Source organism: Crocodylus porosus, unplaced genomic scaffold, assembly GCF_001723895.1.
Source record: "Crocodylus porosus isolate Cpor-Errol unplaced genomic scaffold, CroPor_comp1, whole genome shotgun sequence".
NCBI classification, from domain to species: Eukaryota; Metazoa; Chordata; order Crocodylia; family Crocodylidae; genus Crocodylus; species Crocodylus porosus.
Genome location: NW_017728906.1, coordinates 180,642,764 through 180,665,450, shown reverse-complemented (window position 1 = coordinate 180,665,450; position 22,687 = coordinate 180,642,764). Strand labels below are relative to the sequence as shown.

Here is a 22,687-nt window from a genome sequence, read left to right as displayed (position 1 = left end):
CAGTGCTTAGGGTGGGTGGGGGCGGTGCTGGAAAGGGGGTTATGGGGGAGACTTCAGCCACTCCAAAATTAGCTATAGCCCCATTTCCAGTGCTGCCGTTGCCTGCCTTCAAGGCAACCCCGGCCTAGCCCCTTTACTGGGAAGAGCCTGGCACTGCCCTGGCCCAAGCCTGCAGTGACAACTTGCTCTTGCCCCATGTGCCAATCTCTGGGCACACATTGCTCATGCCCCCATGAGGTGTGCATGTGGCGGGAGCCCCCCCCCGCACCACCTGGATGAGAACCTCACAGCTCCATCCCATGCCTCGCCCTGCCCGGTGGGTGCCTTGGTCTGCCCCCCCATGCCCCTTCCCTTCCCCCATACCAGACTTACCAGCCCAATGCTGCTTTCCATGCTGTGAGGCTGCATTCCTGGTCACCTGTGTGCTGTGCCGTGCTGTGGCTGTGCGCATGCACAGGGCATTTTTCAGCAACATTATTAGCCACATCAGATATAAAAAGTTGATTGCTGATACTGTCAGTTTTCCTTATATTGATGCCAGTCTGGTATGGGACTGATGTATCAATGCATCTCTATCAGATACCAGAAAGTTAACAGTAATTTTGACCAATTGTATGGGGTTCTGGAGAGTGTATAGAGAATGGGGATAACATTGTGGTTTCTTGGCCAAATTAATAACTGGGACAGGGTAGAAATTCAGATTATTTTTATTCATAACAAGATAGCGTTGGTGATGGTCCAGATGGATGACATTCTGGCAGCCATGCTAGTGGATCGGTAGTGGTTTGTCAAGATTTGTAGTCTGTGTTGGAAAGCTTAAGGGCTAGTTACAAGGGAGCTTCATGTTTACTTTGTTTGTGGAACTTTATTCTTTAATGGTGATGTGAAATTAATATTTTTTTTTTACTTTGTATTTTATACCCCAGAACTATTTATATTGTGTTAACTCTCTGGTTCTCTTGTGATATATCTGTATGTTTATCTATGGTTTCTAATGCAAGCGAAGCAGAGCTACTATTCATGGAATCAAAACATAAGTTTCAGTCATCCATGGATACCTCTGTGTATCCTTTTTCTCTGAAAGAGATATTAGGAATTCTCCAACTCCAAATAGAAGCTGAGGCCTGTTGCCTTTCCCAGGATACCAGTTGTTAGCAGACAGTTTTCTATCCTGAAAGGTATTTATGTTGTAGGGGGAAAAGAACCTAATAAACTTTGTTGTTTTTGTTGCTTTCTTGTATTGCCACCTTAAAGTCCACTAAATAGTGATACCCCAGTGCATGTACGCTCATCCGCAACCTTGCATAATTCTATTTAGTCTTCTAGTCCCTAACTTCTTACACAATTATTTGTTGGGTTTTTTTTAAAATGTGTTCACAAAATAAGGTAGGACAGACTAGCACTCTTCCTTACAATTGTTTTCTTTTTCGAAACTTACTTTTTGGTAGTTGAATGAAAAATCTATCTTAGCTGGCATTTGGGAGCCAGGTTAAATGTTTAATAATGTATCTAAATTGGTGAAAGTTTTCTGCAGGACCTGTTTGGCAGTTTGGTATCCAGTGGAGTGATCCTGAATTAATCCACAGTTTATTCCTGTTTTGTTGAACTAATAAAAATTTATTGCACCTAGATTATTTATATTAATAGAGGTTGCCAGTGCTTTCCTTTGTTAGGCTTTGTTTGTTTTTGGGAGGAGGGATGGGGCAGGGGAGTAATTATAGAGAAGGGCCCAGGTATTGTAGAGAAGGAAGATGTTGTCTGTGAATATATTTTTGACCTCTATGTACATAACATCATACCACTGCAATTGCAAGCCTTTGTGAATGTTAAAGTTTTTAAATGCTGATATGCAACTTTTAAAAGAATTGTTTCTTCTTTCAATATATATTCAGATATTGTATAACAGGGCAGTATTCATAAGTGCAAATATTTTACTTTGCAAATTGTTGAAACTCCTGTACTATGTCCTACAAGTTATGGATTTTTCTTCTGTATTTGAAAGAGTCTATATCTGTTTCTTGGGGTAGGATTCAATACCTGCATATACCATGGTATGACGAATACTCATTACTTGACTGAGAAATTTTAGGCATATTTATATGGAAAGGTAAGACTTTCCATTATTTTTTCTATTCATCTTCTTATGGAAGCACTTCATGAATTTTTCCATTTGTGAATACTAAACACTTGCAACATGTGTATCATCTATACTATTCTTAATTAGAGAAATTGGCCATAGAGAGATGAAGCTATGCAGTATCAAGCATAAACATTCCCTGTGAGATTAAGAGAAGAGAAAACATTCCCAGATAAATAACTGCATGCATTCAAACTAACACAGTCTGATTCCTGGATAAAGATAGGTCTTTTCATGTTCACTAAACATTGAAGCCTTAGGTTTTGCTTTGACTACATGAAAGTAAGTTTTTACTGTTAGCACTGATGAGGATGTGATAGCCATGATAAAATGAAGATTATATTTTGGGGATTATGAACAAGAAATAGGGTACTTGGTTTTAAGGTTATTTTGATCCATAAGTTTCTTCCCCTTCAGGTATCTAATTGTTCTCCCTTACTGCACAGTAATGGGTTTCATAGATTCATAGAGATATAGGGCTGGAAGGGACCTCTAGTCTGAGGCAAGTTCTTATTTTATTCTTGGTACTTTTAGATTAAATCAGGAAAGATGTCGTACAAAAGGCTTACTTTTGATATTTCTGAAAGAGATAGTAGAAATCTACTCTCAGTATCATATTTCAGCATCTTTTCTTCCCTCTTCCTCACTCTCCCCCTTTTTGCCACCCCCCATTGAAGATTATTAAAATTTAATATACCAGTTTTTGTAGCCATTTTTCACAATTTTGTTTCCAAATTCATTAGACATTTTACAGGCAGGTTGTAATACATTCTTGGTCCCTTGAAATAAGTACCATTGATCTCCCAATGAAAGATAACCAAATATTATAGTTCACTGGCCATCAAAGAACTTGTACTATGAAGAATTTGAACAAGTGTTTTTAAAAGCTGGAAACAAATTGTGTTCAGTAAATAAAGATCCTCAGTTCTTAGTCACTTCCCTTAACAAACAAATATTGTATCAGAGATAATTGTCATTGGTGTCTCCATTCTGAAATACACTTGACAGCAGTATTAAAAGAACAGTAATATTACTAATTAATATTAGGATGTGACTATTGATTACAGTGACATGCAAATCAATTATAATGTACTTCTTTACAATTGAATAGTTACACTGGACAAAATGTTATTTGTGTGAAGGACCATCATATAGCAAGATGGATGATGCTGTGCTGATGTGTTAGTATAACTTAGATAAGCATGGGGATGAAGGTGTAATATTAAGTTTGTCTTTCTATTCCTGATGGTTGCATTTTTTTCCATCTTTCAAATGATGATCTTGTTTTTCTTCACAAATGGCGGATGGCAAAGAACCAATAATATTGCTTTATGAAGGTTCAGAATTTTGCAATCAATTACTGGCATTCATCTTTGATATTACACAAGGGTAAAACAATGTAAATTGACAGTGAATAAATGATATTGGGGTCAGTTGTACATTGGACATACCTGTAAATATCAAAGTGTAAGATAACTGCCAATGTTTCACACAGACAAGGTTCTTTGGGTAAAGGTGATATCTTTATTAAACTAACTAAATAAAATTGTTCTTTTTAAGCTTTCAGGCACAAACACCCTTCAGGTATAGGGAGAGTCTGCTATTGTTTTGTGTTCTCCTGGATGGAATAGAAGCCAATATTCAGGTCTCTGAAAATGCAAATGCATGGCAGTGAGGATCAGAGGCCATGGGTGCGAGACAGGTAGGTGGCGAGTGAAAAGTGGGGAGTCTTGACCTGGTGATAGAATGTAGCTGGTAAAATGTAGAGAGGTTACCTGGGGTTATCAGATGGCAGGCAGGTTATAATGTGTCATAAATCCAATGTCTGTATTTAGTCCATGATTTTTGTATCCAGTAGATTTATGCAGTGAAGTTCATAGGCTTGTCTATGAAAGGTTTTGTGTAAATTCCCTTTGAGTATTAGAACTGAGAGATTGGAGAGAGAGTGATGATTGTCTTGTGAGAAGTGTGTACCCACAGGTAATTGGGTGTTTTTATCTTTGATGGATCTTCAGTGCGTGTTCACTCTTGTAGGCAGTTGTTGTTTGGTTTTTCCTACATGTTTTCCATCAGGACACTTAGTGCACTTCATGAGATGTATTACACTTCTGGAGGTGCAGGTATAAGATCCAGAAATGGTGATGGTTCTGTTGTGGGGTGTAGTTATTGTGGGAGTGGTGGAGATACATTGGCAGGTTTTACATTTCTTGCCCTGGCATAGTCTGGATCCATTTGGTGTGTTTTGGGCAATAGGAAGTTTGCAGAATGTTTCATACAGTAACTTTGTAGGCTAGAGTCTCGTACAAAAGTGACATACTAAAATGTTTTTGCGTGTGTGTATGTGTCATCACATGAAAGGTAGTGGAGTAATAGAACTTTGCTTTCTGAAGATTTATCTGCTAAATAATGAAGTTCTTCCCAGAAGGCTGTCTACTTTGTTCTCTATCCTCCCCCACAACCCAACCAGCTCATATCTGACCCTCATTGGGACATATGATCATCATGATGATAACTGTCTCTGATGCAAAATCAGGCTCTCAGAAACTACCATATTTTCTTGCATAAAATATACATCCAATTAAAACACAGACATTATTTTTGGAAGGCAGAATGTAGAACCATAGAGTTTTCAGAGTCATGGCCAACTATGTGTCAGAATAAGTCTTCTTGGGTGTCAAATATTGGTGTTATAGGGGTTGCATGACATCTCTCCCCCTCTATACTAGCAGGCGAAGGAGGTATGAAAAATTACCCCCGCCTCTCCCTGATATTATCTTCTTGCCTGCCATGTCTTTGATGTTTCTGAGAAAATTCAGCAGGAGGTTCTTACCAAGTGTCTCAGCCACCAGCAGAGGGTTTGGGATTGAGAATGTGGTCGGGAGTAAAAGGCAAGAAAGGTTTATTGAATTAACAAAAACACAACTATGTGTAGTAACAAAACAACAATGAGAGACAATAACAATTTGCGTCAGCATTAATTGGCAGTCCCCCTGATGCCTGACGTATGACAAGTTCCTTTCTTGTAAAGCTTAGCGAAGTCAGGCGTCCCCTATCTGTGCTGTCTGAGGGGTATCGAGAAGGACTCTGGTATTCAATCTTTGGGCTCTTTGAGATCCATTGGCCCACTGAATTCAGGTCAGCAGCTAATCTTAAATTAGTAGCTTCTTTCACAGAGCTGCATCTTCCTTCTGATAATTTTTTGATGTGCTAGCTAATTTATAACTTCTGAGCTACGCTGTGGACTTATAGCCACTCCTGATGAACTTTCCTTTATGACTGATTAATAGCAGTACAAGCCTTTGCATTTTTCTGATAAGGTTAATTTTAACTGCACCACTACGTACAAGGCCTTACTACTTTTAAGGCCTCATTAATCTTACAAGGCCTCACTAATTACAAGGTCTCACTACTTTTTACTTTAATTAAACTCAGCGGCAACATGCAGCTTAATATCTAAGCAAACAACAAAATAACACCTGGTCTAATCCTCACAGAGTGCTCAGCAAGCACCTTTATGACAGACATAATTTTCAGCTGTCACAACCAAGGAGGAGAAAAAGCCACTGTTCTGGACCACCCAGCCAGATAGATTTTTAATGGGGCTCTTCCATCTCCTACACCCCGACCTGACCACACCCAAGTCCATGAATCACCCTCCCAAAAACCCCAGTAAAGGAAAACAATGAATACTTCTTTCTGACAAAAGCGAAAAGGCCAAAGGAAGGAAAAAACCCAACCCTGACCTCATTACCTGCAGGTTGAACAGGCAGTCCCTAGGGGTCATACTTTTCAAGAGGGCTGAGCTCTCTTGCTGTTCCCCATTCGCCTTTGCTCCCATCTTCTTTGGTAGGCAGGCTCCTGCTTGTCTGGACCCTGCTGCTCCAAATTCTGCTTCCGTACTTGCTTCGTCAGGGATCCTCCAATTTCCTTATACCTTCTCCCTGGTGCCTGTATTTTGCCTTTTCCTTGGCTGATCAGTTTCGGGGGTGTGGTGGGGGGAGGGTGCTTCTCTGTCCCTGGCTTCCAGGTGCTGGGTTCTCCCCTGGGCTGCCCCTGTCCAGGGCCGTAGTGTTCTAAAGTGAACACTCACTCTGGAAATGCAGCTTCCTGCTGCACTTACCAGCAGCTGTCCTCTGATCTCCTGAAGTAATTATGGGAGTGTTCACCCTGTTCCTCGGAGATTCTCCCCCCTCTGCTCTCTCTCCATGACACTGGGATTATAGAGTATCCTGGAAGTATAGCATCCAAGGAGATGATGGTTTGGGTGAGGCAGCAGACAACAGGAACTTCCTGCCACACCAAGAAATCTCTGCTGCCTCAATGAGGTGGTCTCCTGGAATGTCACAAAGGGTGACCACCTTTTCAAAAGGGAAAGGCTGGTCACATGCACATGCACTCCCACCCCCAGTTTACCCCTTCCCCCCATAGACTTACCTGCAGGGAGCTGCTCTTCAGCTGCCTGGGTGTGTTCCTGGCCATATGCATGTGTGCAGGCATGCACATTCACATGGCACCCCCTGCATCTTGCTCCTGGCAGCCCCTTGTAGGCTGGAATGCTGCCAGCCTGCAAGGGGAGACCTCCTGTTTCCTGCAGATCCCTGCATGGCATTGCAAATCCAAGACAAGTGCTGTCCTAGAGTCATGCAACCTGGGACTGGAACTTGAAGTTCCTGTTCTGGGACTGTCCTGCCCAATTAGGGTTGGGTGGTCACCCTAATGCCATGCTTCCTAGGCATTAAAAACATTCTGTGTTTCCAGGAGAACTCACCCTGTCACACAAATCTAGGCCTTAGACTGGGGCGGGCAGTTATTTTGGGCGGAGGACCACTTACTGAGTTTTGGCAAGCCATCGAGGGCCGCATGACAGGCAGCCAGGGGCAGATAAATATTAATTTTCTAAATTTTTTAGGGGCCGCACAGGCCAGATAGAATGGCCTGGCAGTCCGCATGCAGCCCGCATTTTGCCCACCCCTGCCTTAGATCCTTGCAAGGGTAGTAGTGAGACTGTTTACAGGAACTTACAAAAAGAATAGCTTATAACAAAGAGTTGTTTTCATACCACAAGCTTTATCAGCAGCTCTTTGCTGCTTCAGGCACAAGCTACAATGTTCAGCTAATCACTATAGCTGTGAGCTGGTTAACATAGGACTCTGCCCTGTCTGCTGGCTAAGCAGACACAAACAGCAGCCTTCTTGGCAGTTGCTTGGCATGTGCAGCGTCTTTTGTAGTGCTTTAATTCCAGTGAAGAAAACAACTTCCCCACTTGAGACACATACCCCAATTTCAGGGAGCTGATTTTGAAGAAATAGGTTCATATTGTAGGTGAGAAAATATAGTATTGGAACCAATAAGAATTAATATAGTGTAGGAAGGAATATAGTTCCATATTTTTTTCTTAGATATAGTGTAAACTCTTAATTTGGTCCTTGTAGAAAATCTGACAGCACCTAGCTTGTGGGACAAGCAGTGGGACAGCAGGTATAAAATCTTGGTGCTGTGGAGGTACCTTGCAAATGGGTATGTGACAGCAGGTATGTTATGCTGTGTTAACTTACTGTTCCTGTTTCTTTTTTCCAACAGGAATAAGATTTCAGAGCACTGTACCATGACACGAGCTAACTAGCTTTAAAAGATCAATTAGCAGCATAATAAGATAGTATTGTTTTGCAGAATCATAATTATTAATTGAGCAGCAAGCAGCGAGTCAGAAGTGCTGAAATATAGCATAGTTACCTTGTTGGTACAGAATTCTCAACTTGCTGGTAGCAATTAAAGTTTATATGATATTTTCTGATTGTATCTGAAGTTGTTAATGGGAAGATAAAATTGCTGGTAATTAGCTGTCTGAAAATACAGGTGTACCACTCAGTATTGTACCACTTACATTGTATAATGCTGCTTATAGGAGACTTTCAACTTGAACTTTTATAAATGAATTTTTAGAAGTAACATCCTTTTCATAGTATGTCTTGATATTTAAACAGAAAATATATATTTTTTAAAGGTTACATTATTATTTTTTAATTCTGCTTCTCTGTGTGCAAGGTTTTTTTGATCAGGGTTGAGAAGCACATGAGCTATTCAAACACTCTGCTTCCTTTTCTTTCTGGGCACTTGTGCTTCCTGATTTTTTTTTTTTTTTTTTTAATTTCCCCAAATTTCAGCTTTGCAGGTACTGCTCCAGTACCCTTTGGCAAGGTTTGAGAGAGACCCTACCATGTCACTGGCCTTGTAGTATATTGTGTTTTCACCACTGGAAGCAAACAAAACAGTGTTAACTAACCACAGAAAAAATGTCCGCTGCACAAATTAAGAGGGCAAAAAAATATATATTTTTCCTTCAATATTTTAGTTATGGTGATTTGAAGGCCTGCTTTTAATAGTATTAGGCTCAACATTTTCAAATAAAAATAGGATTTTCAACTTCACAACGGGTGTGTCGACACGAGACACTACTGCTCAGTGGTTTCTGTGCATTTATTTAATACTTGTTTAATCAAGTACTAAATAAAAGCACAGTAACCGGGGTTTACTGCACAGGAGTGCCGGCAAATGCCTTTTTAGTAATGCTACTGCACAGTAGCCTAATAATCCTGTATTAGCACTGTTTGTGGTATGATGTGTTAACTGTACAGTATTATTTGGCTACTGCGCAGTTAGCGTCTCATGTAGACGTGCCCACTGCGTTCTGAAAAGAACTGTATATATGTATATTGAACAGAGAAGCCTTGACAAAACTATCCATATGCGTTCAAATCCAAACTGAACTATTAAACTATACTCTTTGGGGCTACGATGGAACTTCAAGTTCAAAGTGTAGTTCCCTAATTAGGAGTGTTTTTGAATTCCAGTCATGTTACACCCATACTTTGTAATCTGTGCTGGCTTCTAATATGTTTTTTTCTGGGTGTTGGTTCAGATTTTGGTTTTATGTAATAGAGAATTATATACAGTCTGGATCACAATTATTTTTAGAAGCTGCCTTTCTAATCGTGTTCTACCCTAATGATTGAGCTCAACTGGATTTTTACTATCCTTAGGTTTAACATTTTGTACATTTTAAATTTTAAGTAATTATCTAAACACTAAAATTGTCTGTATCAGGTCTGGACCTGTTTAAACAATTACAAAAAAGGACTGAAAATACATGTAAAAATTTGGGCATTGGAGCATCTTGGTAACTGGAAAGAAAAAGCTTCTGCTACTTGCTCTTGAAGGCAGAGAACCATGACTGGTTTGTTTTTTTTTTTTTTTGTTAGTGAGTCATCCCATGAATTTGCTTTCTGGGTGCCACAGTGCAGCCCAAGTCTGTTGACTTTGTAAGCATGTTTCAAGACCTAGGTATTTACTGAGGGTTTTACCAGATAGGTAGAAAAAGGTTGAGTGCTGGATTGGTGTGGAGTCATTTATACTTGACATGCTGCTCTGATATGCGTGTTGATTTTATGTTACTTCTGTATTTAATAACCTGCCTGGAGGTGCAACGGCATTTTATAAAAGGGGGGAATACATTTTTTATTTAGCACATATTAATGAGAGACTGACATTTAAAAAAGGAATGGAAACTAAGGAGTACTTGCAGCAAGTTGCTGTAAGATCTTCTGTACTTTCTTTCTGGAAGTTTATATCCATAGAAAATAAAACCTCCCTGTATGTCACTACATAGCTGGGTTGAGAATTGTTGGATTGTGTTTGGGGAAGCATACATATGGTAAAATTTAGAAAATCACAGAAAATGTGGGAAACCTAGTTTCGGAGGACTGGAACTCAGGTTTAAAGAAGTGGGAAAAAGAAGAACCTGGGAATGTATAGACTCGTCAGCCTGATTTCTGTGCCCAGGAAGTTACTGGAACAGATTTATACAATTGTTAAACATCTTGAGGAGGAAAGGCTGATCACTAGCAGCTAGCATGGATGATGAATCGTCAAACTAACTTGGTCTAGTTAAGTAACTTTAGGTAACTTTGTCTACCAAACAGTCAGTTGGTAGGATCAAAGGATTGCAGTGGTCATAGATTTTTAGTAAGTCTTTTCACATTCTTATAAGTAAATCAGATTTTTGGTTAGATAAAGATACAGCTTGTCCCAAGGAACAGATCAAGGCTTGCCCTGGAATAATTTCTTATCCCTCAAGCCTCAATTCCATTGCCACCCTTTGGGCTGTGAAAGAAATTTTCTGTGTAATGGATTAGCTTGGAGATCACTCTTTACTACAGGCAGTCATCAACAAGACTAAACAACAAAAGGATTTTTTATAAAGGAGAAAAGAATTATATAACATAATTTGACCATAAGTTTCAAGACAGAACAAAAACACAAGTTAAGTTTCTTACCCTTTCATCTGGCTATAGACCTGTGTGCCTCTGAGACTCCTGTCAGTGTTTCCAGAGATCCTGTCAGCCTTGATTGCTGAGGTCCTGGAGTCTGTCCGCTGCGGTGGGTGGGGCAGCCGCTGATGGGGCTGGGAGAGTGGGTAGGGGTCAGGCAGCATTCTGGGGGGCTGGAGGTGCAGGCAGAGGTGGGGCCTGACGCGGGTTCCCCATGGTCCCCTCCTCCCCCCTTCTTCAGCGCCCTCCCAACCCCTACTTACTGGCATGCAGTCCAGGTCCAGCTCCCTGCAGCAGTGGATGGGGACTACCCAAAGCTCTCCGAATCTTTTCTGAATCAATTTGGAGACCATTCAGTTGATTTGGACCTTTGTATTGGTCTCCTGATTTGATTTGGATTTGGAGATTCGTCTTGAAGTTCCTTCCCAGGTTATAACTCTATGCTTGTTCTGTGACTTTGTAAAAGACTTGATATTTTATAATTGCCGTCTAGGACACCATATCAGCAGTTGGCATACATTTCCAAAAGCAGATAGTGATTTGGTTGCTTCTGGTTTACGTGTCTGATTTAATCAGTTCTGTCTTTCAAAATGTGGGTCTTTTAACTTTTTCTAAAAGCCAGACCCTTGTGACGTGTTTCTGCCTGTAGTACCTGAAATCACTAAGTTTAAAAAATATAGTGCTTAAATAGGCAAAGCAGCTGAAATGTTTACTGCAAATTTAGTTAAGAAAATAACATATTTTCCTGAAAACGATTAAGGAAATTCAAATAACAAAGTAATATATTAGTTACAAGGAAGATAGCTCTCAGGTCTGTCCTCAGATTTAATGCTTTTCTTTTTTTCATCCTTTATTTCATCACCCACACAGAGCCACCCACATGTAAAGATTATACAGCTGTGGAGATTGAAATATCAGGTGTTTTCCCTCAGTTAAAGTGTGTGTGTGTGTGTGTGTGTGTGTGTGCGCGCGCGCGCGCGCGTGCGTAGACTGATTTGGCAGATTTTACATGTGCTTTTGCATTTTTCTGTTGAGGGAATGCTCAGGATGAATATTCCTAGTAACTGTAACTGAAAATATCATGTGCAGACTAGTTCCCAAAACATTTATTTTTCATTCTGGCTGAATATTATGACTGTTTAAAAACTAATTTTAATATCAGTTGTTGTGCTGTACAAATAACTATTAGTAGTGCATTAATATATATTTTGATTTTGCTTAAAAGGGAAAACCCAAGTCACATCTTAGGTCCTTTTCTTCTTTGGTTTTCAAAGTTATTTTGCCTTACAGGCTGTAGCTGCCAGCATTGCAACAATCTGATATGTGCAGGATGTAGGCTGACCTGTGAGTAACTTCTGCGCCTCTTGGAGTGAGTCTTGTAGAACATCCAGGCAAGAAAACACTTGAAAAATTACTTTTCTGGCTCTCGCTCTACTTGTGTTTTCAGTTTCCTTTCCTGTTGGCCTGTGCAGTTGAGCTACCCTACCCCTCAATTATAATTCCTTCATGTGTCCTGCTACTTTAATAACAAAACTGGCATCTGGTATATGAGAAAATAAATATTCAGCTCCATTCTGTAATGGAATATAGATATAGTGCTTCCATACTTGACTAGTGACAGGAGATTTCTTCCCTATCACCCACAGTCCATGTATCAGAAGGCTATAGAAACATAGGAGGTCATAGAATTATAGAAAATTAGGGTTGGAAGGGACCTCAGGAGATTATCTAGTCTTGCAGCAGCTGCAGCAATCCCTCATGGTCGAGGATTATTGTCTTCTATGATTGCCTTATCTGTGGGTCTGAAGATGGCTGATAAGGCCAATTCGGGGTTGATCGTCTAGTCCAGCCCCCTGCTCAAAGCATGATCAGCCCTATCTATATCATCCTAGCCAAGGCTTTGTCTATCTGGGTCTTGAAAATCTCCAAAGATGGAGTTTACATAACCTCTCTTTGTAGCCTGTTCCAGGGCTTTACTACTCTCCAAATGAGAGACTTTTTCCTCATATCTTCCCTTGCTGCAACTTGAGACGTTGCTCTTTGTTCTGTCATCTGCTGTCACTGAGAACAGTCCAGCTCCATCCTCTGTGGACCCTCCTTTCAGGTAGCTGAAAGCTGTTATTAAATCCCCCCCTCAGTCTTCTCTTTTCTAGACTAAATAAGCCTCATTCCCTCATCCTTTCTTTACAAATCACATTCCCTTGTCCTTTAACCATTGACACTGCACTCTGCTGGACTCTCTCCAGTTGGTCCACAACCTTTTTTGTAGTGCAGGGCAAAAAACTGAACACAGTACTCCAGATGTGGCCTCACCAGTCATGAATAGAGGGGAATAATCACTTCCCTCTATCTGCTGGCAACACAGTTACTAATGCAGCCTAATATGCTGTTAGCTTTCTTTGTAACAAGGGCACACTTGGCTCATATTCAGTTTATTGTCCGCTGTAACCTCCAGGTCCTTTTCTGCAGAGCTGCTTCTTAGCTATTTAGTCCCCAGTTTGTATTGGTGCATGGGACTGTTCTGCTGTAAGTGCAGGACTCCTTATAGAACTTCATGAGATTTCTTTTGATCCAGTACTCCAATTTCCCTAGGTCTCTCTGAATCCTAGCCCTGCCCTTCACCATACCTACTACTCCCCCCAGCTTGGTGTCATCTGCAAACTTCCTGAGGGTGCAGTCCATCCCATCTGTCAGATACCCCTGCTTTACCTGTGGAAGATAAGAATGTAAGAACTGGTATTTACTGGGTCAGATCATAGGTACACTTTGTCTAGTATCCTGTGTCACACATTCACAGCAAATGGGTGCTGACAGGGAAAGTGAACAGCATATGGCCAGGGTTTTTCCCTTGTTCCTCTCCCACTTGTAGTTTCCAGCGTTTAAGTTCCAGGGAGTTCTGATTCAGAGGCTGTTAACCTAGCTCCCATTTTCCATGGCTACAGATGAGAATTTTATGGGGTGATGTGTCATGTAGTTTCAGCCAGGGTTGTTTTGGGTAGTTTCAGGAATAAGTTAGATATGAAGCTTAGGTTAGGATGATTCTGCCTTGAGTTGGACTAGATGACCTCCTGAGGTCCTTTCCAGCTCTATTTTTCAATGATTCTTTGAGTGAGGAATTTCATATGTTCTTTAGAAAATTCAGTAACCATTGTAGCTGACAGGTTTTATTCGGAAAGTTTCTCCTTATCCAAGATGGTTTTAACAGTTGGATTATTTTTGGGTGCATGAGGGTTTCTATTCATTATGTGAGAGCTGGTATAACTACTGCAGATGATGGTGCTTTTACAAGGATGTTACAAAACTGTCAGTGTTGCATGGTTTAGTCTTGACTTCTGTGCAAACAGTAATGGTATTCCTTGGAGCAGAATTAGACCAGTATTGAATAATGCTGAAAACTCTGCCCGTAAAAATCTTAAAGCTTTTGGTTCCTGGTTGACTCCTAATGTGAATGATATTTTGTGACAGGGAGGTTTGCAGACTAATTGTTATTTGTCAGGAGGTTTGCAGGCTAATTATTATTTAAATAAAAACAGACACTTCCAATAGTTATAAAACATAAAGCAAATAAAGTGCATCTCTCCCTTTAGGAGAATTAATGTCTTCAAACAGCTTATGTAGTCGTATCCTAAAAAAGGGGTGCTCAACATTTGGCCTGCATGCCAGAGCTGGTATGTGGCACTGTCTTGAGGCCTAAAGGGCTCCTCACAGGTTTGGAAATTATGTGTTGGAGGAGCACTGCTTACCCACTGCAAAACCTTCAGACCCCCAGGGAGTCCCAAGCCATGCATGCTGCATCTGGCACCCTATCCCAGTGCGTAGGGCTGGGCAGGGGCAAAGCTGGCCCAAAGGCCCAATCCTGGTGTTTGGGGCCTGGAGGGGACAGTGCAGGGCCCCTTGGGACCAATCCCGGCACACGGGGTGGAAGAGGCTGATGCTGGAGCCCTGGGACCCAATGCCAGCTGGAGGGCGTGGTGCCAAGCTCTATGGTTCGGTCCAGCCTGTAAATGGGCCCTGCGCCACTTATCTGGCCCCTGGGGCCAAAAGATTGAGCACCACTGTCTTAAAACCTTTCATTGTTGGTTGTTTTGTAGTCAGCCAGTAAGGGAGAATTAGTCATCAAATCTCATTTGTATACATATAATTAATTGATATTTAGGAAGAATCTGTAATAATTGTGGAAGCTGTTACTAAAAGAAAAATGTTCCTTTTTGCATAGGGAAAAAGTAGCAGCTAGCTATGACTACGGATGTTTTTTGGAATAGCTTTTCAGAACAAAAATTTCTTTTTTGTCATTCTCCACTGATTAAATTTGCCTGAATTGTTGATTGGGGAAGTTTTACAATAAAAGAGTGACATTTTAGGACAGGCAACTCAGTCTACTGGATAGGATACTGTACTGGGGACCAAAGTTTTATTCCTTTCTTAGACACTGACCTGCTCTGTGATTGGATGAGTCCATGCATCTCTACTTCTGTTTCCTGTCTCTCTTCTCCACTTAGGTTATAAATTGTCTGAGGTATGGATAGCCTTTTATTGTGTGTTTGTAGAGTGCTAAAAAAAAGTAACCAAAAATCCACACGGCCAAATTTCTAGACCCATGGGGAGTCCCCTGGTGAGATGACATGGTCCCATACACCTGATCAGATTAGTGCATGCAGTTGCTCTGCAACTGGACTTGGTGTGCAGCCCTAGATTCAGACCTGATATGCAGCCCCAGACAGGGCACGTTTGGGTTGGTCTGTGAGCCTGTCTGGCACGTAGATCTGGCAGCAGGCTCAGGACCAGGCCCAGCTCCCTAATGTCTACTACTCAGTTACCACAAAAGAAGATGTTTTTACCTTTAGGCTGCCATTCAAAATCAAGTTGTTTGCTCTATACAGGGTGTTCTGTATAAAAGAAACTATAGTATATATCAAGCTACAAGTGACAAAGTTATATCTTTTCTATCATATAACAAAAAGATATTAGATATATTACATTACTTATTAAACAGCTCATTTTTAAATAGTCATCATCAGCGATCCCTCACGGCTGAGGATGTGCTTACTCCAATTTAGGCTTGAGCCTGTGAATCTACTGTAATGCAAATAATGACAGACTCAGATGAGTTTCCTGCAAAGGCCATCAGATACAGTAAATTAATGATGGATTTCCTATTGCTTATTCAGTATTAAGTTTTAAATAAATATAATTTTATGGAAAATCCATAAAGCATCAAAGCAAACAGATTAAGTTCCAAATGGAAAATTTTGTCTTTAATATAGCTACTATTCCAAAATATAACTTTAAGGGTAAAATACAGTGCACATACATTCTAAAAAGTTTTAATGTAACCATTTTAAGTGTTTAAATGCTTCCAGTTCTTAACCAAGAAACTGGAAGAAGCTGCTGATTTTGCCCTCCCCCTGCTTGCCTCCTCCCCCCCCCCGAGATTATTAGGGATTCTAAGGGGAAGTATTTTTCCCACTGTCTAATTCAGATGGAATATTGTATCTCTTTGTAATCTGTGAACTCGTTATCCTAAAAATCCTGTATTTCACAAGTTTTAGGTTCAGTTTTGGAGTCTCTTAAACTTGAACACTTGTGTGAAATTGCAGAAACCCTAGGTAGAGACCATGGGCTGAATGTTTTATATTACATTTGTTAGAAAGGAGGGATTGTTTAACTTATTCATGATAAAATGATATATTGTGGGTCAAGAATACATTATCTAAAGAGAGAAATGCATACAAACAAGGGAATGCTGGTCAAAGGTTCTAGATCTGCAGCGTTTGGAATAAAAGGTATAAAAGCAAGTGTTCGTGGGACCTTGTGTTACTTGTACTCAGGCCTTTGACTGGTTTTCACTTAAAGTAGGCACAGCATTCTACTTTCTTGTGATTGCTACTGCCAGGGTCTTACCTCTCCAGCTGCCAGCTCCCAACACGTGGGCCGTGTTAGAGTTGGAGCTGGAGCTGTACCTCCTCAAACACAACTGCAGCTCACACTCACATGAAATAAATCTCTCACAAAATCTGGCAGGGACCAGTCTCTCAGATCAGCCCCTTTTTATAGCACACACAGTCACCCGTCAATCCCTCACACAGCCAAACACGCGTCCTTGCATATGGCACTCGAACTCTTTACACACAACACATGCTGGTGCACTGGCACTTGCCTATCTCAAACACAGGTAAGGTAACTCAGACCATTTCCTGCCAGGGCCACAGCTCTAACTAAGCATGTGCACAACTGAAGAGTAGGCCACAGGTTCACAAGTTCACTCAGCATATATGACCTGACCAAAGCCAACCAGGGGATACAGTGCCACATGGCCTTTACAGCAGATGAGCAAGGAACAAGGAGCAATGGTCTCAAGTCGCAGGAAGGGAAGCTGAGGTTAGATACAAAGAAAAACTTTCTCACTTGGAGGGTAGTAAAGCACTGGAACAGGTTACGCAGTGAGTTTTTGGGATCTCCATCTCTGAAGGTTTTTAAGACCTGGATAAACAAAACCTTGATCTAGTTGGGGATGGCCTTGCTTTGAGCAGGGGGTTGAAGTAGCTGACTGCCTGAGGTCCTTTCCAACCTTTGTTTTCTACAATAAAGATGTCCTCTTATGTTTTCATACTACGTATTGTAAGATGTTGGTAGTTTTATGGGGCTACATTCCATATCCTTACTTTATGGTAGGGCTTTGGTAACTTGTCAAATCTTTCTTCCTTCTGCTAAGGGCTGCTGTTTAGGTAGCCCTTTTTTGACGAATAAAATAGACAATTTTTTTGTCAATATAGGAATACAGGTTGGGGCTCACTTGCCTTCTCTGCTGTCTTTTGCATCTGTGTTGAGTTAAAGTTCAGAGAACGTGATTCAAGTCATTCTTGCACTTGGCACAAGGGAGATCCCTCAAGCTTTGCGCATCCATTCAAATGGACCACCTCTACAAATGGGAAGGCTTCTGTCCAGTTTTTTATCTCCTAAATGTGTGAGAAATAATTAAGCAGCAGGTGACCTGGAAAGAGATTTTGGTTACTGGAAAGGCTGACCTTGTGGTTGTATCTTGAAAGGAATTAAAGGTTATAGAAAAGAAGGTCTCCCACTGCCAGGTTTAGAGAGCTAGGTGTTTTTGGTTTTGATCTGTTTTTGGGGGGAGGGGGTGTGTGTGTGTGTGCATGTGTGTGTGTGCATGTGCATGTGCATGTGTGTGTATTTCCACTCTCATGTCTCTGAAGAAATTGTTTGCAAGCCAGAGTGCCTGTGAAAGGGCACCATGGGAAGTTGGTGTACTTGGTTAAGAGTGAACTCTGCATAATTTAAAGTATGTAACTGTTTCATCTGTCTACACCTGGAATGTTTTTAGGGAGGCTGAAGTAATAGTGTCCAGAGGCTCTTGAGACATGGGAATGCTTAAAAGCACATTTAATACAGCATGAGTGACTGAAACCCAGTAGCCTCAGTGGTATCCAGTGGAATGGACCACGACGGGGGGGGGGGGGGAGACCTTCCTTTTCTGATTTCAGTGAGAGTTGAGGCAGTTATACTCTTACTTTTTACAAGTTCTGATACCATTTAGAACTACAGAAGCGTTCCATTCCTACACCAACTGGGCCACATTTCGATAGAGGACCAAATGCTGTGTTCATTTGTATTACTGAAAACCCTGGAGTGAAAGCAAAGAGCTTGAATTGGGAAATTAGAGGAAAGAAAAACACAAAATGGTCTCTGCTGGGATGTGAGGGAAGAATCCAGCATAATTCATAGTTATCAATGGTCATGGCTCATACTTTGTTCAAATTCTGTTTACTTTAGTACAGGGTAGAAAGCACCTTTCATCTTAAGAGTGGTATGTGCTCCTGCTGGCCTCTGACTTGCAGGTACCATGTGATGAAAAACTGTCATGTAGCTGCTGTAACTGCAGCAATATATGTATCTAATGCATATAAAATATTTGAAACTTGGCACGTGTAAAATATTTGGAACTTAGCAAGAGTGGCCTGTGTTGTCACAGTGGTGCTCCCTATCACTGTTCAGTTCTGTGCAGACATATTCCTTATGTTGGAGTTCTTCCTTTCTTTTCCTTTCTTGTTCTGTGTCCTTTTCTGAAGGCCTAAAACTGGACCTCATTCATCTTCTGTGTCTGTGTTGCCTTATTTTTTTTGGTAAAGAATGGTCTTATTTAGTTCTTGATCTTATTTAGAACTTACATTTTTACTCAGCAAAAGTATTTTTCAGAATCCAAGCAAACTGGGGAAAATATCTTCGGTTCTTTCTTCATAATTGGAGATAGGAGGTATCAAAGAAAACTAAAATAGGTTGAAATCAAAATTTAGGTTCAGTATGGGGATAAATTTACCTATTGGATCATAAGCCTAAAAAAAGTAATAACACCTCTCCCCCAGTGTCTTCGGAGTGAAGCTGAAAAGATGAAATTAAGAGATGTTTCCTTTTTAAATTCATCTGCTTTTTCCCTGCCAAACACAACCTGGACTAGAAATGCACCCTCCTCCTAAATAATGCCTACGGGATTAGTAGCAGAAAAATCTAAAATTAAATTTGCCCCCAAAATGTTGCTGTTTGGTCAGGTTTTCTTCTACAGTGGGAAGTCTTATAAGGTTGATTCAACAGATGTATAAAAACAAAACAGTCCAACCTGTATGCATGTTAATTTTTTTTCTAATACATAAAAACCACATGTGAAGAACAGATTTGGCAGCATACTCGACAGCAATGTGAATGGCAGGTTTTCAGGCAGTATTTCAGGATTTTTTTTTATTTATATTTTGTCGTATTGCAAATTAATCACAAGGAGAACTTTGTGGGATATCAGGTTTAGTTACCTTTAAAGGTAATACTTCAAATCCCATGCAGTTTTGATGTAGGATCTATAACTCCTACTGGCTATAAAGTACTGAAAAAGAAGAATATTGCCTCTTATGCCAGGATATACTTAGAGTGACTTGTCAGTACCTGTCAGTAACTTTATGACATTTTTCTGTCAGGACAGAAAAACATTTGTTGGCTTTCCCCCTTCTCAGAGTTTCATTTCAAGGCTTGAAGCCATAGAAAAATGTCAGAAATTTTATTTGATGCTGTGGCTTCTAAGGAATTACTTGGAGTAGAGTTTGTGGCTGCAAATAATGCCAATATTTCAGGACTGGGGAAATGCTGTTGTGGAATAGTAGCTGTGTCAAATAAATTAAATAACTTGTTAGAATACCTCTTGATTTTCTTTCTAAAAAGAGAATATTCTTTTTAGCTCCGTTTCCCACCACCCTCCTCCCAACATCGATCTTATGCTACTGCCCAATTTGTCATTTCAGTTATAATGATCACAATTCATCAGAAGGTAAGTTTCCTTTAGTTCATCTTCCATTCAGATTGAATTAAAAGGTGGGAAGAATATTACTGCATTTATTTGAAAGCTGTGTTTGATGTTTTAATGGAAGCTTAACCTGTGGAATAATGGTATGATCTGGTCATTATAATTAGTTCTTGGCCACTTTGCGATGTCAATACTGTTGCTATTGTGAAATGCTTTTGCTAGATGTGATTTAGTTTTCAAAGGAGGATGTGAGCTCACTGACCTTTTCTGGCAAAATGGCTGAGAGCTAACAAACAATGTAATTCTATTCCCCCACCCCCACACCTCTTTTAGTCGATCTAGGAAAGACTCCAGGAAATAATTTGATAGAATCCTATTTTCATTTTTTTACACGTTTTCTTTAAATACTAAAAAAAATGTCCTCCAGACATTTTGGGTACATTTATTCCATATTTTCATTCATATAGTTAAAGTCTGTAGAATTAAGGGTTCCTTATTAATTTGATTTCCTTTGATTTATTCAACAAGTGGCAATTCACTCACTATTCAGGGTGCATGTATGAAGAAACACAAGCTAAATTAGGTCCATAATTGAACCCCCACCCAAGCTGTCCCCTAACAAAGTTCCAGTTTTGTTTAGTCTTTGTTTTTGATATAACAAACTATGACCTAGCCATAGTTTGAAGACTACCTTTCAAATTCTTCATCCTTGAATTCAGTTGCTTCAATATAGTCTGTGTGGCTAGTATAGACTTAAGTCGGTCCTAAGATGCTTGATAGTAGTTTTGTTTAAAGTTTTTTCTTGCACTTGCTTAACGAGAGTTTGGATAACAGAAGAAGAGGCAAAAAATGAACGAATAAGAAATGTCAAAAGTGAGAACAATTTTAGAAAGTGCAGAGAAGACCAATAGGTCAAGATACATTAGCTAACGGTCTCTTTGGGCACTTTTACACATGCTCTGGGGGTTGCGGGGCACGTCAAGGAGAGCAGCTTCGAGAGCCACTTTAATTAAAGTGCTGCTGGATCTTGTGTATCAGTGTGTCCATGCTAAAGAATGGTGGTGGGGATGTTTGAACTAAAGCCCATTTGATGAGCTTTAGTTCAAGCACTGATACACAAGACTCGGGAGCCTGCTGGGGTAATTGCCGTGCTCCAGCAGACTCAACAGCCCCTGTGCTCATATATATGCACCCTTAAAGCGCATTTAGTGGCTTTATGTTGAGGTTATATCTGGGTTCAGACAGGATATAGGTTAAAAAAAACCCTGTGAAGCTTTCTTCAGTAAGCTTCTGAAAATGGGCCAGATAACAGTACAAACATTTGGGTTTACTACAGTATCTTTGCTTTTTAGACTTGAGCTGCAACTTTTGCTGAATAACCGATCTGCAAATGACCCAAGATAAGTGCTTTTTAAAAACTTTAAATCTGCACAAGAAGTCTTTTTTCCCCTAAGTGCTTCTATCTGGTGGCCAGTCTTTGAAAACTTTTAATACTTAAAAACTTTAAAACTAGCTTCTTTTAGATTCACTGATTCATAGATGCTAGAGCCAGAAGGGACTTCAACAGATCATTGAGTCTGAACCCCTGCCTGGGCAGGAAAGAGTGCTGGGGTCAGATGACCCCAGCCAGATGCTTATCCAGCCTTCTCTTAAAGAGCCCCCAGGTAGGGGAGAGCACCACCTCCCTTAGAAGCCCATTCCAAATTTTGGCCACCCCTTACCGTGATGCTGTTTTGCCAAGCACAAAAGGCTTTGCTCGGGCAGTCGATCAACTGTTGTATCTCCCAGTCATTTTCATCAAACCAGTCTTGATGTTTCCTGGTAGAGAATTCCAGTGTCTTTTCATAGCCACTGATAGTGTACTTTAAGTCACCCCAAGGTCTGCCTATATTCTCCCATTGTTGTTGATTGGTATCTGCCAGTTTTTCAGAGACACTGGTGAAAGAGGTCAAGCTTGATTGGGTCCTTGAGTTCTTTGACACTGATCTTCCGTCGGCATTGCTTCTGCTGCAGTGCAGAACAGTGAAAGGTATTAATGAGATTGTTATTTCTTTAAGATGTCTGAGCATTTTACAAATATTAATCATTTTTTGATATGCTTTACCTATACTGTTTGGCCATTTATCATATTATGTGTATCATTATTAAATTTGACACTAACATTTATTTCCATTTATGCTTTTGGGCATTTAATTTTGGTGGGACTATCTCTTTAAACATTTCTTAGTTCCCATAATGACTTACTCAGCACCACTACTAGTTTATTTAAGATCCATTCTGTATTGATAAAATCCTCTGAGAATAGGAGGCAAGAGAACTATTATCTTTAAAATTGTCTTTATGTTATAACAATCTGAAATTCAAAATTAATGTTAAACACCATCAGGTTCTCGTCCGCTCATTTGCTGAGCCTGTCCAGGTGAGGCTGGATCACCAGCCTGTCTTCTGGTGTGGATGCTTTGCCTCAAAGTTTGGTGTCATCGGTGAACTTGGCCGGTCCGCTTCTGACTCCAATGTCCACATCATTAATGAAGGTGTTGAACAGTATGGGTCTAAGGACAGAGCCTTGGGGGACCCCACTGGTCACAGGGCACCATAATGATTGATTTCCATCAGTTACTACCTTCTGGGTCCAACCATGGGGCCAATTTCCCAGCCAGCGGGTCATGGTGGACCCAAGGCTACAATTGGCCAGTTTTGCCAAGAGGTGTTCATGGGATACCAGATCGAAGGCTTTTTTGAAGTCAGGATATATGACATCAATCTCTTCTCCCTTGTCCAGGTGATAGGTCACCTGGTCGTAGAAGAAAATGAGATTGGTCAAGCAAGACCAATCGGGCCCCGGGAGAGACACGCCTGGGCCAGGGGTTAGCGAGGAGTTAGTTAGGGTACTTCTGGAGAGGCTGGACGTGTTCAAGTCCG

At 40.6% G+C, this 22,687-nt stretch overlaps 1 protein-coding gene across 5 annotated transcripts in view; it reads left to right on the top strand.

The window, feature by feature from the left end:
• Positions 1-22,687, top strand: part of ARHGAP42 (Rho GTPase activating protein 42) — a 305,839-nt gene that overhangs the window by 64,388 nt on the left and 218,764 nt on the right. The window lies entirely within an intron of this gene.